Source organism: Rhinoderma darwinii, chromosome 2, assembly GCF_050947455.1.
Source record: "Rhinoderma darwinii isolate aRhiDar2 chromosome 2, aRhiDar2.hap1, whole genome shotgun sequence".
Taxonomy (NCBI): Eukaryota; Metazoa; Chordata; class Amphibia; order Anura; family Rhinodermatidae; genus Rhinoderma; species Rhinoderma darwinii.
The window spans coordinates 104,548,991-104,564,957 of NC_134688.1; the positions used below are offsets into that span (position 1 = coordinate 104,548,991).

General features: G+C 46.1%; 1 long non-coding RNA gene across 1 annotated transcript in view; it reads left to right on the forward strand.

Moving 5' to 3' along the window:
* The first annotated feature begins 7,241 nt into the window (after positions 1–7,241).
* LOC142740747 (uncharacterized) overlaps positions 7,242–15,967 on the forward strand; it is a 34,474-nt gene continuing 25,748 nt past the window's right edge. The window contains exon 1 of the long non-coding RNA XR_012880870.1: positions 7,242–7,337. This is a non-coding gene — a long non-coding RNA (uncharacterized LOC142740747). The remainder of the gene's footprint in view (positions 7,338–15,967) is intronic.

Sequence of the window (15,967 nt, forward strand, 5' to 3'; positions counted from 1 at the left end):
GGCGAATCCAATCTGGGAACGACAGGGACCCGTGACCAGAGACTTCCTGGGGTTTGTTTGGTTGTTCCGTTCCGTATTTGAGGAGCCTGGACGAGCCTCATCGGCAGCCACTGCTATTTTTAACCTGCGTCAGGAGGACATCTCCGTGGGTGAATACACCATCCAGTTCCGGACTCTGGCAGGAGAATTGTCTTGGAACAATGAGGCCTTGGTTGCATCCTTCTGGCATGGCCTATCGCCTGAGATCAAAGACGAACTGGCTGCTCGAGATCTCCCAGCTGCCCTGGATGATCTGATTCTACTGGCTACCCGTGTGGACATAAGGCTCAGAGAGAGATCCCAAGAGATTCTTCAGGAGAGACGGCTTCCTAGACTGGCGCCCAACTTCCAGCAACCCCTCTTGCCCTGTTCTTCTGCTGCGCCCGAGGTTCCGATGCAGGTGGATCGGCTTAAACTGTCTGATCAGGAAAAACATCGCAGGCGCACCTCTGGACTCTGTCTGTATTGCGGCCTCGCTGGCCATGTCGTGCGTCTGTGTCCCCAGAGGCCTAAGAAACCCCAATGTCTGGGATTGGTTGGAAAGACAACCCTGGGCGCTACTACACTTGATAGAGAATTCTCGTCCAAGCTGTTCATTCCTGTGACCATTGTCGCTGGCGGGAGACCTCACCCAGTCTCTGCCTACCTGGACTCTGGCTCCGCAGCCAATTTCATCTGTCAGGACCTTGTGGATCTTCTTCATTTGCCTACGGTTTTGCTGGAGAGACCATAGATCGTTGCCTCGGTAGATGGACTGCCTTTGCCTGACCAAGTATTGTCTGTGACCAAGCCGTTGAGACTCCACGTGGGAGCTCTTCATTCCGAGCTGATCTCTCTGTATGTCCTGTCCAAGGCCGTCAACCCCATGCTGCTGGGTTTGCCTTGGCTCCGTCTTCACGCCCCAGTCCTGAATTGGAACTCTGGAGAGGTTCTTCAGTGGGGCCCCAAGTGTCTAGACCGCTGTCTGGGCCATGTCTATCCATCCCAGCCTTCTTCGCCTCAGTCATTCACAGGGCTACCTCCTTGTTACTCTCAGTTCGCTGATGTTTTCGACAAAAAGGAGGCAGAGATATTGCCACCACATCGAGAATACGACTGTTCTATCGACTTGGTTCCTGACTCTTCTCCTCCTCGCGGTAGAGTATACCCTCTTTCCTTGCCAGAGACCCAGTCTATGTCGGCCTACATTAAAGAGAATCTAGAGAGGGGCTTCATACGAAAGTCTTCATCCCCGGCCGGAGCCGGGTTTTTCTTTGTCAAAAAGAAGGATGGATCCCTTCAACCCTGCATTGACTACCGGGGTCTCAATCAGATCACGGTGAAAAACAGGTACCCCTTGCCGTTGATTTCTGAGCTCTTCGAACGTATACGGGGGGCAAAAAAATTTTCCAAGCTTGACCTGCGGGGGGCCTACAATCTAATCCGGATCCGTCAGGGAGACAAGTGGAAGACAGCCTTTAACACACGTGATGGACACTACGAATACTTGGTCATGCCCTTCAGCCTGTGTAATTCTCCCGCAGTATTTCAAGAATTTGTGAATAACATATTTCGTGACCTCCTCTATGTCTGTGTTGTGGTGTATCTCAATGATATCTTGATTTTTTTATCCCCAGATCTTGTGACTCATCAGGGCCATGTCCGCCAGGTGTTGCTTAGATTAAGAGAGAATCATCTCTACGCCAAGTTGGAGACGTGTGTGTTCCAAGAGAAGTCTCTACCCTTCCTGGGCTACATTATCTCTAATCAGGGTCTCATGATGGACACTGAAAAGGTCAAGGCTGTCCTGGAGTGGCCACGTCCCCAAGGCTTAAGGGCCATACAACGCTTCCTGGGATTTGCCAACTTCTACAGACTGTTCATCCCCAACTTGTCTTCTCTGACAGCCCCCATCTCCACCCTCACTAAGAAGGGTATGAATGCCAAAGTATGGACTCCAGAGGCGGAGATCGCATTTGAAACCTTAAAGAAAGCCTTCACGTCTGCCTCCATTCTGCACCATCCTGATGTGTCCCTGCAGTTTTCGTTAGAGGTGGACGCCTCCTCTATTGGTGCCAGTGCTCTATTGTTCCAGAGGGGTTCGAAAGGCAAGACGGTGGTATGTGGTTAATACTCCAAGCTGTTTTCTTCTGCAGAGCGCAACCACTCGATTGGGGACCGGGAGTTACTGGCCATCAAGCTGGCTCTGCAGGAGTGGAGACACCTACTGGAAGGCGCAGCTCATCCTATCCTGGTCTTCACGGACCACAAGAACTTGACCTACCTACAGACGGCTCAACGACTGAACCCTCGTCAAGCCAGATGGTCATTGTTTTTTGCACGGTTCCGTTTCGAACTCCACTACCGACCTGCTGACAAGAATGTGAGGGCCGATGCCTTGTCCAGGTCATTTGAAACAGAGGACACTGTGGAGTCCCCACAGAATATTATCGATCCTTCCTGCATCTACTCTGTCAACCCTCTGCAGGTTAAAGGCATTCCTCCAGGAAAAACTTTCATACGGCTGGCAGACAGAGGAAGAATCCTTCGCTGGGGTCACAGTTCCAAGCTGGCAGGACATGCGGGTACCCGTAAGACCCGAGACCTAATTGCCCGTCAGTTCTGGTGGCCCACGCTGCCCAAAGACGTCATAGACTTTGTCTCCTCCTGTACAGTGTGTGCAGCCAACAAGGGTGCCCACTCCAGACCAGCCGGTCTGCTCCAATCACTACCTGTGCCCGAGGCCCCCTGGCAGCATATTGCTATGGATTTTGTTACAGATCTGCCTCTCTCTGCGGATGCAGTGTGATCTGGGTGGTGGTGGATCGTTTTTCAAAGATGGCTCATTTTGTTCCCCTGACTGGCCTGCCTTCTGCCGCTTGACTGGCTGATCTCTTCATGCAACACATCTTCCATCTGCATGGATTACCTCTGCATATTGTCTCGGATCGAGGGGTCCAGTTCACTTCTAAGTTCTGGAGAGCACTCTGCGGCCTACTCGGGGTAAAGTTGGACTTCTCCTCAGCTTACCACCCTCAGTCCAATGGGCAAGTTAAGAGGATTAATCAAATTATCCGGAACTTTCGAAGTGAGGGAGATCCTAGCCACCAAAAAAGTAGGAGGCAGGACATTTTACTTGGTGAATTGGAGGGGATTTGGTCCAGTAGAGAGGTCTTGGGAGCCAGAGGAGAACATCGATGCCCCTGTCCTCATGAAGAAATTTCTTTCCCGCTCTGGCCCCATGAGGAGGGGACGTAAGAGGGGGATACTGTTACGTCCATGGCCGGGGGTTGCCATTCTAACTCACCCCCTGACGATCCTGGCCATGGACACCTCTCTGCTCGGCGTCCTCCTCCTCCTGGAAGACGCCGGCACTCTCTCCCGGATCCTCGTGCTGTTTCCCGCAGGGCACGCGCGCCCGCGCGTGCACGGCCTTAAAGGGCCAGTACGCGTCCAGCTGTCAAAAATCAATTATCGGCCCAAATGGCTGCTGGACTATAAAAAGGGGCTCTGCCCACTGGTTCCTTGCCTGAGCGTTATTGTATACCCTAGTCTGTCTTGCTAAAGGTCTCCCAGTGTTTTCCAGTTCCCAGTGTTACCCGTTCCTGCTGCCTGTACCCTGCATCCCGTACTATCGTTACCTGCTGTGAAAGCCAAGTCGTGTCTTCCGCTGCATCCGCGGCGTCACCTGCTGTGAAAGCCAAGTCGTGTCTTCCCGCTGCATCCGCGGCGTCACCTGCTGTGAAAGCTAAGTCGTGTCTTCCCGCTGCATCCGCGGCGTCACATGCTGTGAAAGCCAAGTCGTGTCTTCCCGCTGCATCCGCGGCGTCACCTGCTGTGAAAGCCAAGTCGTGTTCCTGCCACTGTCTACATTGCCTCAGGTACCCGTTCAGAACTATAGACATTGTTTTGTACCTTGTTGGCCAGCTGCTACCCCGCTACGCGGTACGGCCCAGTGGGTCCACACCCCGTGCCGTGACAAACACTAAGGGACCATTTGCTAAGACTAACATGGGTAAACACAACAACGCTCAGGCAATAAGTGAAAGGGCTGAGCCCTTTTTATAGTCCAGGGTGACCATGGGCAAATTAGTGATTTTTTACATGTGCGCGCACTGGCCCTTTAAGGCCGTGTGTGAACGCATGTGCTCCCTACGGGAGCCAACATAACTATGTGGAAGTGAGTGCCGGCGTCTTTCAGGAGGGAGATGCCGCCCAGCACTCACACGTCCATGGCCGCGGCCGTCAGGGTGTAAGTCAGAACGACAGTCCGCGGCTGTGGACGTTACAGTTACCTTCTTGCCGGTGTCCTGCACCCCGGGGACGCCAGCATGTATTGCTCTCCTCTGTACCTCGATCCTGTAGGGTGCGCACGCCCTGGTGACCTCTTAAAGATCCAGTGCGCACACCACTAGATTCTTCCCCGCCTATCCCTGTTATCCCTGCCCTACTTAAGTCTGTCCTGTCCTCCTTCCTGTGACTGGGCGTTGTTGTCGTCTTCCCATGTTCGTTTAAGCAAATCGTTCCTTAGTTGTATCATGTTCCCAATGTTCCTATATCCTGTTTCCTGTATCCAGTAACTGTCGAGTGTCATCTGCCACGCCAAGTGTCATCTGTGCCACGTATCATCTGTGCCAAAGCGTCTGCTAAATCTTGTGTCTGAACTCTCACACAGGTTCTCTTGTGCTAAAGACTTTTCATTGACTGCGGTTTGGCCAGCTGCTACTCCGCTACGGCGGAGCAGCCTAGTGAGCTCACATACCCCAGAATCGTAACAATGTCGTAAATTTGAACAAAGCCTAAGGACTCCGTGCACAGCTTTCATGATGCTGTTGATAAATAAGAGTTTTTCTTTGTGCCTTTTTTTGTAACTGCTGTATTATACAGTACTGAGGATTTATATTAGATGTTTTATATAGTAAAGAAAGGCTTGCACAGTGTAATACATAGCTATTCTTCTGAAAGCATTTCTTGCATCCGAATGATGTAGGTACCGAGTAGCTTTTCAAATAACATCCTGATGATATATTTTCTCTGGATATCTCAACATTTACAGCTCTCAGCACAGGACTTAAAACTGACTAAGTGTTAGAGGAGTATATTTTCTGACGAATAGGGACCGTTTAGACGAAAGTAGTGGAAAGCTTATATTTTAGTGACAAGGGGAAGGGGAGGTGTGGGAGGCATGAAAGCCACATGTGGTGCCATGGGAGCCTGCTCCTGCCCTGAGATAGAACTAGGCTTAAGAATATGAAGTATTCAAGAAGAGGTTCCTATTCAAGAAGTTTGTGTGGCTAAACTGAGTGAGGTGCCAGAAGAGCCTACTTGTGTGTGACTGTAGTATGCTTTATTACATCTAGTGTGAAGTGAAGAGAGGCAGAATGACAGAGAGCCTAAGTGGAGTGGTGCAGCATGATTCAGTGGGGCCACTGTGAGAGGTTGCCGAGTGCCTGAAGGGATTCTGCACTTGAAGGTCCAAGTGTTGTCACTGGCAAAGAGTGAGCGATGAGAGAGTCTACTCCAATTTAGGAGTGATAGCAGGGTCAGTGTGGGTGGTGAATTTACCAGCCCCTCAGTTAAAGAGAGCGACCAGTGGTTAGTGAATGTGGAAGGAAAAGAAAAAGGAGAGAAGAGGAAAACGGCGCTCCTCTAAGGTAATACTTTTTAAAAAAAATATATAGGTAAAAGTGCATAGTGAGCTGGTTTACTCACCTAGTTTTGTTGTGCAAGTATAGGTGCACCCTCCTGCTTTGCATTGATAACAGTGACGGTATTTCTCTAGGTGCCGTCGGCCACCCGCTGCTATCCCTCAGGTGGAATCCTCTGTGCCCGGAAAGAAGGAATCAATAGAAAGGAGAAAAACAAGTGCAGCATTGGGGATACGGCACCTGGCAGGTAATTATTCCAGAAGAATTATGATTTTCTTAGATATACGTTTTATTGTCACACTACAAACATACATACTTCTTCTGGAATAATTACCTGCCAGGCGCCGTGCCCCGAATGCTGCAGTGTTTTCAGCGGTTAGAGAGGAACTTATGAAAAGGCGAAAGCCGACAGTCACTATGGACGCAACCTAATTCTGGTGGACACATTGGAAAATCTCACATTCCTCAGGCCATTGTAAGGAGTCTAAGGACCGCACTAAAGAGAATAGTGCACGCATTGTGAAGACAAATTCCATGAGAACTGCCACGGCTGTGAAGGAATAAAAGTTATTTTTTTTAACTGGAAATGTTCTGCGACATTTCTAAAAGAAAATGTAACGTCTCCCTAACTCCTTTGGATTTACTCTGTTTTGTCCCTTGGTTCTAGCCCTGGTTTGTCTACGGTCAATTAATCTGGCTATGCACTTGACTACTAGTTGAGGCCTGCCGATCCGGTAGCGGGGCAGCTGCCATCTTTCGGAGATTATTCTGTGATCTGCAACCTGGACAATGGCTTATAAGGCCAGGTTAACACACAAGGTTTTGATGCAGTTTTTGTGGTAATTTTTGGCTCTGTTTTTTTTAGTGGTAAAAGATCAGGTATTTCTCAAGCAGCAGCAACATTGATTCTATAAGTATAACTAAATTACTCAGAACGTGCAAGGTTTTCATAAAATATATTGGACCAGCAACGCAAGTTTGCAGCAGAGGTCCTAGCAATACTAACATGGCCGACTTAGGAAAGAGAATCTTCTGTACCTTGTAATTCTAGCTCCCGGGTATTTCAATTATGTATAACGCTCATTTGTAGACAAAGAACTTTCTATCATTATCTTTCTAGCCACCAATGTTTTACTGTTTAGCCTCTGCTATATTACAACCCTCATAATTTGCTATGATTAATTGAGCGCTGCACTTTCATTTATCTCTGTTCTTTTCCCATTGCTATCTTTTCTGTATCTTTGAATGAAATTGCCCAACTGTACGCCCTGTGAATAAAAGTAATGTCATTTACTACATCACTCATTTAAAGAAACTGTACTGAAATAAATAATGATCAAAAAGAAGAGATCGATACTGTACAAGCAGAAAAACCAGGGGCAATGTACACTATAGGCTATGATGGAAATCAGATAAATAATTGAATTACATCTCCCACAGCCTCATTACATAAAATTATGTTAAGAGGGTTTCAAAGAAAGGCAGGCTGCAAATATACTGTATACACCCACCATCAATTGTCACCCCCTCCTTAAATAGGACTCTTGAGCAGAGACACATGCAGAGACCTGTTGCTTGTAGCAGTCAGCAGAGCAGGACAGAGACCCCTACTTGGCCAGAATGTGGTGGAGGTTTTCAGCATTCTCCAAGCAGGTGAAGAAACACCCTGGAGTAAGTCCTGCTTTTTACATTATTTTACCTTTAAGTCATTTACCTATGTTACCTTGTAAGCTAGTAGTAAGCTCAATGTTTGTGTAAGAGGAGCGGAGGTTTTTGAAATATTTGTGGTGACCACAATTTATAATAACCACATTTTATTGCTTCACGGCACATTCGAGCAAATGCAGCTGCTTACGTCCAGGACTCAAAGATTTCTATTAACAAAATAGTTGCATTGCTAGTATTGTAATTCTAATCTTAGAGATTTCAGATGCAGCTCAGAGGAACTGTTTATGATGAATGATGGGTCTCACATCAACAGTTGGACAACTACTTTATCATACTGTCTAGATAGTGGTAAATGTTCTTTACAAATTACAATGTGATAAGTTGTAGCACAGTAACAAATAATTCCATAGGTCACAAATTGTTTTGTAGACATAAAAAAGTGAAGATCACTTGCTAAATGGTCTCATCCTTCAAGTAGCAATATTCCATTCTTCAGTTCGTGGTGAACCCAAAATTTTACATCTCAGATTTCTAAGAAGGAAGGATCATATGATTAGTGGTCATTTTGAAGAGACTTGTCTGGACCAGACTGAGAAATCTCAATGACTGTGATGCTAAGAACCATTTCTCTTGGACAAGTGATACCACTGGTCTGTTGGCATGGTCCAAGGTGTAGGCTGCAACCTGTAGTTGTAAAACCCAAATATAACATTCAAGTGTAATAACATGTGTATGTGTTAGTCTGAGCTAGAGCTGGAACTGCTAGTAACCTAGAAGAATGTGTAACGTAACATTCAATAATCTAGAGAGCAACCTACAGATCATAAATAAACGTTATTTTCAATCCTGCTGAATGAATATAATAATGTTCTTTAGGTGATATGTAATATTTATTATTTATTTAAGTATATTAGAAAACTGCATAGATAGCAATTTCTTTGTATACTGTTACCATATTGGGATAAGTCGCTTTACAAAACAGACCAATCTAGTAAAATTCTTGCAGGTTTATCCATCAGCCAACTAGTGACTGGAGAATACAGATGTCATGCCGATGGAAGAGACAGAGATTATGAATTCCTTGGAGCACTTTAGAATTGTTGTTGAACATCATATTAGGGAATTAGGGAATTTCAAATGGCTCCAAAACAGATGTTCACGTTAAAGAGGTTTTCCAATCTCATACATTTATGGCATATTCACAGGGGACCCTCACCTATCAATAGAATGGGGGTCCCCTGACCCTTCGTTCCACTTGGCTACTAAGGCTGGATTGACACGAGCATGTTCGGTCCGTAAAGGACAGAACGTATTTCGGCGGCAAGTCCTGGACCGAACACACTGCAGGGAGCCGGGCTCCTAGCATCATAGTTATGTACGACGCTAGGAGTCCCTGCCTCTCCATGGAACTACTGTCCTATACTGAAAACATGATTACAGTACGGGACAGTTGTCCTGCAGCGAGGCAGGGACTCCTAGCATCGTATATAACTATGATGCTAGGAGCCCGGCTCCCTGCAGTGTGTTCAGTACAGGACTTGCGGCCGAAATACGTGCTGTCCTTTACGGACCGTACATGCTCGTGTGAATCCAGCCTAACAGTGAACATCCAGCCGGAGGCTGAACGAAGAGATGACTGCGCATGTGTGCAGCTCTCTCCATTAAAGTCTAAGAGGGTTCTGGAATGATCCAGTGCACATACCATAAATCCCTTTAGTATACCTGTAATAGAGAACCTAATATCTATTAAAACTTTAGGTGTAACATTTATTAAATTATTTCACCCTAGCTATTTTTCAGTCATAAATAAAATAAAATTATCATTCTCATAAGATTTTTATTCTTTTCAAGCCAGGATTCAATACAAAGAGTGAATGTAACATATAAAAGTGATGTATTTATTGGAATAATCAGTAACTAATAAGTATATGGATTATTACTAGAAAAATCAAGGAATAATTCTGAAAGTTTTCTTTCTTAATGTGTATCCCATAATGTGGTGTGTTGCTATTTTTCCATGTACATCATTGTTGGTGTGAATGGAATGTGTATATTTTTAATGAAGATGAAAGCAAACCTTTTTATGTGCACTCATGTGCTTGGGAATGCTTATGTCTAACACCACAGGGTGAAAGGTCCATCATTTGGAGACCATCCAGAAGAAAAGTACGCTTCCCAGGACCTCTTTTCCCCCTGATACATCCCTGAGTCTTCCCACCAATCTCAAGTCACTAAAAGCTATTGCTGAATAAGTACCTCTTGTATCTTGTCATTGTCTCAGTGAGAGGATTGCAGTAACATAATTCCTTCATTCAACAGCCCATATAAAGCGCATTACACTGCAACTGAAGTGCTGTAGAATGTGGATCCAATAATCTTAGTTTTCTAGTCCTATACAATAGTTCCTACTATGCTCAATCTGCAATCTGGTGCAGTCGTTATCACTTGTATTAATTAGATATTCTTAATATTATGCCCATTATTTAAATTACCTTTTTTTTTTTTTTAAATAAATGCATTTTATGGAAAAAACAAACTTTCAATGTAACTATAACTGTAACTACAGTATATTCAGCTCCCAGTGCTAATGTACTAGACTGCATTTAAGTAGCAAACTCCATTGAATTCTTGTAAAGGAGGGTTGCAAATGCAGTCATAGTTTGCAGACCACTGACAAATCTATAAATCTATAAAACATACAGTCCTATTTATGGTATGTTGTATTGGCACACACTTTGCGCTGGTTTACAATTTTTATGTCTGTAGTGAGACGCTATATGCTTGTATTCAATTACTCATGTTTCTGCACAGTGAGAGGGATAAGGGGAGTAAATACAGGTGGTTGAGGTTGTGGTCGCACTCAGGCCCTGTAGCCATATGGAGAGGCCATAGCTGTAAATGACACGTGATAGTTGAAGGCCCATTTACAGATTATGCATAGAGGCAAAGGAGTTTTAAGTCTTGTCTTAGGCCCCATGCACACGACAGCAAAAAACCTCCGTTTTTGTGGACCGCAATTGCGGTCCGCAAAAACGGAGCCATTCACTTTCATTGAACACTGACACCTTTCCGTAGCACTACGGAAGGGTGTCAGTGCCGTGGAAATGTTCCGGGAATTATGGAACATGTCCGTTCTTTCGCATTTTGCGGGCCGTGCTCCCATACTTTGTATGGGAGCACGGCCCGAAAATGCGGCTGTCAGTCAGCGGCCGGCCGTGCCCGCAATCGCGGGCCGTGATTGCGGGCACGGTCGTGTGCATGGGGCCTTATAGTGATGGATTGCCAGGCAGAGCTAACAGAAGGAAAGGGGTCTCCAAGCTTTTTATACAAAGTTGTAGGTTTTTGTGATTAGGAGATCAATATACTAGCACCATAATATCTATTCACACATAATGAGGAATTTAACTGTGTAATAAAATAATTCAGTGTGTAGTTATTACATCATTGAGTAGTAAGACTGACACCTCATCATAGTTATTTTCTGTGGCACACAGACTTTGTAACGTGTCTTACAACCTAAAGACGTACACTATAGGCTACCCCATTAGTTCAGAATTGTATCTCCTTATGTTCCATATTTAGTATCTACACTGGAGATACATTGATACATAATATTAAATTAATTAAACTTAAAGAGGACATGTCACTAGGTCATATAAGTTGAGCTTGTTGACCAACCTGAATAGCGCTGTCTCCCTGATTCCAGCGCTGTATGTTATTTTCTTCCTGGACAGCCCCCTTCCAGTGATATGGCCCACTGTTGTGTTGGCTCCATATATGCTAATTTGCTGTAACTAACTACTAACTAATGGGGTGGAGCTATCTTCCCTGCCACTGATGCTGACCAATCAGAGCAGTTTGAGTGTAGTTCACACCCTGTTGGCTAACTACAGCAAGTTAGCATATAGGCAGTCAACACAACAGTGGGCCATAACTCTGGAACATGGGGGGTAACAGGAAAAAAAACAGCACTGAAATCAGGGAGACAGCCCTATTCAGTTCAGCAAATCAGTTCAACTTATATGACCTAGTGACAGGTCCATATTAAGTGTATATTTCTATTCTGTTCTTTCATCTTCTTGAAATAAAAGCTTTAGATAAAAAAGAAATTTAAAAAGATTGATTACTTACCTGTAATCGGTTTTTCAAGAACCTATGACAGCACCCCTGGAGAGACGTCCCATCCGCTGGACAGGAAACCTGAGGATATAAAAAGGGACACACCTCTCCACACTCCCAGTCTTTAGAAAGAACTCGGGATGAGAAATAGTTTAGTTTATATTGTTGTTGGTGTTTTGTTTTTTTTAAAAACCAATAGAGAATTCCCTCACACCTTTATTTATACACTATTTACAAAGAAACGCTTAAATTTAAGTTAGCGATCTACCTTTTGAGGGCTAATTTGCCACGAACCATAGGGAGTGTAACAGCGGGGTGCTGTCATAGGTTCTTGAAAAACCGATTACCGTTAAGTAATCAATCTTTTACCCTTTCACCTATGACAGCACCACTGGAGCTTTACTGGCTTTCGAACCTTTGTTATGACCCTGAAACTGGACAGACAAATTTTCTGAGGATCTTAGGTCCTGGGTAATCTTTAGGTACTGGACTAGGCATCTTCTTACGTCTAGGCAGTTAAACTGTTGATTTTTTGGAGAGTCACAAAAGGAGGGAAGAACAATATCTTGGTCTAAATGAAAGGGAGAGTGTAATGATGGGGTAAGGAGACAGACAGGTGAGCCCTAATCTACCCACCACTCAGTCCCTGCCTACTTGCCCGACCCATCCTATGCGACGGCGTACAACTGGGCGACGGTCCCTACGCTCAATACGTGCACGAGAGACAAACAGACAAGGGTACACAGAAGCTAAGGGAAATGGGGCAGTTGCCCACGGCAACACCGTGAGCAACAAGAGTAGTGAACGAGCCTAGTCAAACCAGGAGTGTATGAGGTACCAAATGCAGAGCAGGAGCGTAGTCAGTAAAGCCAGGGTCAAAATGAAGCTGAGGTCAATAGTAATAGCTGGAACAGCAGAGCCAGGAAACAAGAGAGAATCACAGGCAAAGACAAGAAGCAAATAAAGGTATACATAGACTGAGGGCGGGAGCTAGAACCGTCTGGCCAAGCTGTGATAGGTTCTCCCACTCCTCAGCCTACCAGCCTGAGTGGTAGCAGATCGAGTCACTCTAACAGACCTAGGAGCAGATGCAGACTGATTAACCACGGGCGTCGACACAGAAGCTGTGTCTGGCTGATCCTTTACAGTACCCCCCTTTTATGAGGGGCCACTGGACCCTTCCTAGGTGGACCTGGCTTATTGGGGAACCGAAGATGGAACCTCCTGAGCAATACCCCAGCGTGAAAATCCCGGGCAGGTACCCAAGTCCTCTCCTCAGGCCCGTAGCCTCTCCAATGGACCAGGTACTGGGGGGAACCTTGGACCATCCTGCTGTCCACAATCTTGGCCACCTCGAATTCTACCCCTTCAGGGGTGAGAACAGGGACAGGAGGTTTCCTCGAGGTAACCAAAGACGGGGAGCAGCATTTCAGGAGGGAGGCATGAAACACGTTGTGTATTTGAAAGGACGGGGGTAAAGCCAGCCTGAAGGAGACAGGGTTAAGGACCTCAATGACCTTGTTCGGCCCTATGAACCGGGGAAGAAATTTTTTGGACGGAACCTTAAGGCGCAAATTTTTTCAAAACTGCCACACCAGATCCCCGACCACAAACAAGGGGTTAGCAGAACGTCATCTATCTGCCTGAGTCTTTTGTATGCTCTGGGATGCCTCTAGGTTGTTCTGAACCTGGGCCCAGACTGTGCACAGTTCCCAATGAACGACATCTACCTCCGGATTATTGAAACCACCAGGTGAAACGGAGGAGAACAGTGGATTAAACCCAAAATTACAGAAAAAGGGGGAGACCCCTGATGAGTTACTGACCCGGTTATTAAGGGAAAATTCGATGAGGGGAATGAAGGAGACCCAATCATATTCACAGTCAGAGATAAAACAACTTAAATATTGTTCTAGAGACTGATTAGTCCTTTCAGTTTGGCCATTAGTTTCAGGATGGAAGGCCAAGGAGAAGGACAGATCAATCTCCAACTTTTTACAGAAAGCTCTCCAAAACAATGAAACAAATTGTACCCCTCTGTCAGAAACAATATTGACAGGAACCCCATGGAGACGCAGGATGTGTTTGACAAACAAGGCAGCTAACGTCTTGGCATTGGGTAGTTTCTGGAGGGGCACAAAGTGGCACATCTTACTAAAGCGGTCTACTACAACCCACACCACCGACTTGCCTTGAGATGGAGGCAGATCGGTGATAAAATCCATGGAGATATGGGTCCAAGGTCTCTGGGGAATGGACAAAGAACAAAGTAAGTCCGCTGGTCGGGACCTGGGAGTCTTTGACCTAGCACAAATTTCACAAGCGGCGACGTAGGCCTTAACGTCTTTAAGCAACCCAGGCCACCAATAGTTTCTAGCAATGAGGTGCTTGGTACCCAGGATGCCCAGATGCAGAGTCATGATTTTCCCTGAGTACCCTTAGCCGGAATTGCAGGGGAATAAACAGCTTGTTTTCAGGAAGGTTCCCGGGAGCTGCACCTTGATCAGCCGCAATTTCGAAGACTAAGTCAGAATGAACAGAGGATATTATTATACCTGGGTGCAAAACACAAGCAGGATCTTCCTCTGAAGGAGGGGTGGCCATGAAGCTACGGGACAGTACATCAGCTTTAATATTGTTAGACCCAGCCCTATAGGTGACCACTAAGTTGAATCTAGTAAAAATAACGCCCATCGAGCTTGTCTCGGGTTTAGCCTCCGGGCAGATTCTAGGAAGACCAGATTCTTGTGGTCGGTAACGACCGTTACCTGGTGCCTAGCCCCCTCCAAGAAGTGGCGCAACTCTTCAAATGCCCATTTAATGGCTAAGAGTTTGCGGTTGCCCACGTCATAGTTACTCTCAGTGGGCGAGAACTTCCTGGAGAAGTAGGCACAGGGACGGAGATGGGTGAGGGACCTGGTACCCTGGGACAAGACCGCACCCACTCCCACCTCGGAGGTGTCAACCTCCACAATGAATGGCTCCATTTGGTTAGGCTGAATCAGCACTGGGTCAGAGATAAAGCACTTCTTAAGGATCTCAAAAGCCTGGACCGCCTCCGGAGGCCAGTGGAGATCAGCACCTTTGCGAGTAAGATCCGTAAGAGGCTTAGCAATAACTGAGAAGTTAGCAATGAATCTCCTGTAATAATTAGCAAACCCCAGGAAGCACTGTAATGCCTTCAGGGAGGCAGGTTGGACCCATTCAGCCACAGCCTGAACCTTGGCAGGGTCCATGCGGAATTCATTAGGAGTGAGGATTTGATCCAAAAATGGTATCTCCTGCACCCCAAACACACATTTTTCAGATTTAGCAAAGAGTTTGTCTTTCCGAAGGGCCTGGAGCACCTTCCTGACATGCTCAATGTGGGAGGACCAGTCCTTGGAAAACACAAGTATGTCATCAAGGTACACTACAAGAAATAACCCCAGGTAGTCTCTTAAAATCTCATTTATGAAATTCTGGAAGACCGCGGGAGCATTACACAACCCAAAGGGCATGAGGAGGTATTCGAAATGACCTTCGGGCGTGTTAAACGCAGTCTTCCACTCATCCCCTTCTCTGACTCGGATAAGGTTATAGGCCCCCCCGAAGATCAAACTTAGAGAACCATTGGGTCCCCTGAACCTGATTGAAGAGATCAGGAATCAAAGGGAGGGGATACTGGTTACTTACAGTGACCTTAATCAAATTTCGGTAATCGATGCACGGCCTAAGACCACATCCTTCTTCCCTACGAAGAAGCCAGCACCTTCCGGAGAAGTAGAGAGGCGCATGTAACCCTTGGCCAGGCTTTCCTGGATATATTCTCTCATGGCCTCACGTTCGGGACAAGAGAGATTAAATATCCTACCCTTAGGGAGCTTAGCTCCTGGTACCAAATCGATTGCGCAATCGAATTCTCTATGAGGAGGTAACACTTCGGAGGCCTTTTTAGAAAAAACATCAGCGAAGTCCTGAATAAACTCAGGTAGAGTGTTCACCTCCTCAGGGAGAGAAATAAAATTAACAGAAAAACAGGACGTCATGCATTCATTACCCCATTTAGTAAGATCCCCAGTACTCCAGTTAAACGTGGGATTATGCATCTGCAACCAGGGAAGGCCTAAAACCAAATCGGATGATAATCCCTGCATCACTGGTACAGAATACTGCTCCAAATGAATGGAGCCAACAATGAGTTCAAAAACAGGGGTATGCTGCATAAAATAACCATTAGCAAGTGGAGTGGAGTCGATACCCACTACCGGGACAGGTTTAGGCAAATCAATCAATGGCATAGCTAGAGTCATAGCAAATTCCACAGACATAATATTAGCAGAAGATCCTGAATCCACGAAGGCACTGCCGGTGGCAGACCTACCCTCAAAAGAGACCTGAAAGGGAAGCAAGATCTTATTAGGTTTCATATTTACGGGAAATACCTGTGCGCCCAAGCGACCTCCCCGATGGTCACTTAAGCGCGGAAGTTTTCCGGCTGCTTATTCTTACGCCTAGGACAGTTGTTCACTTGA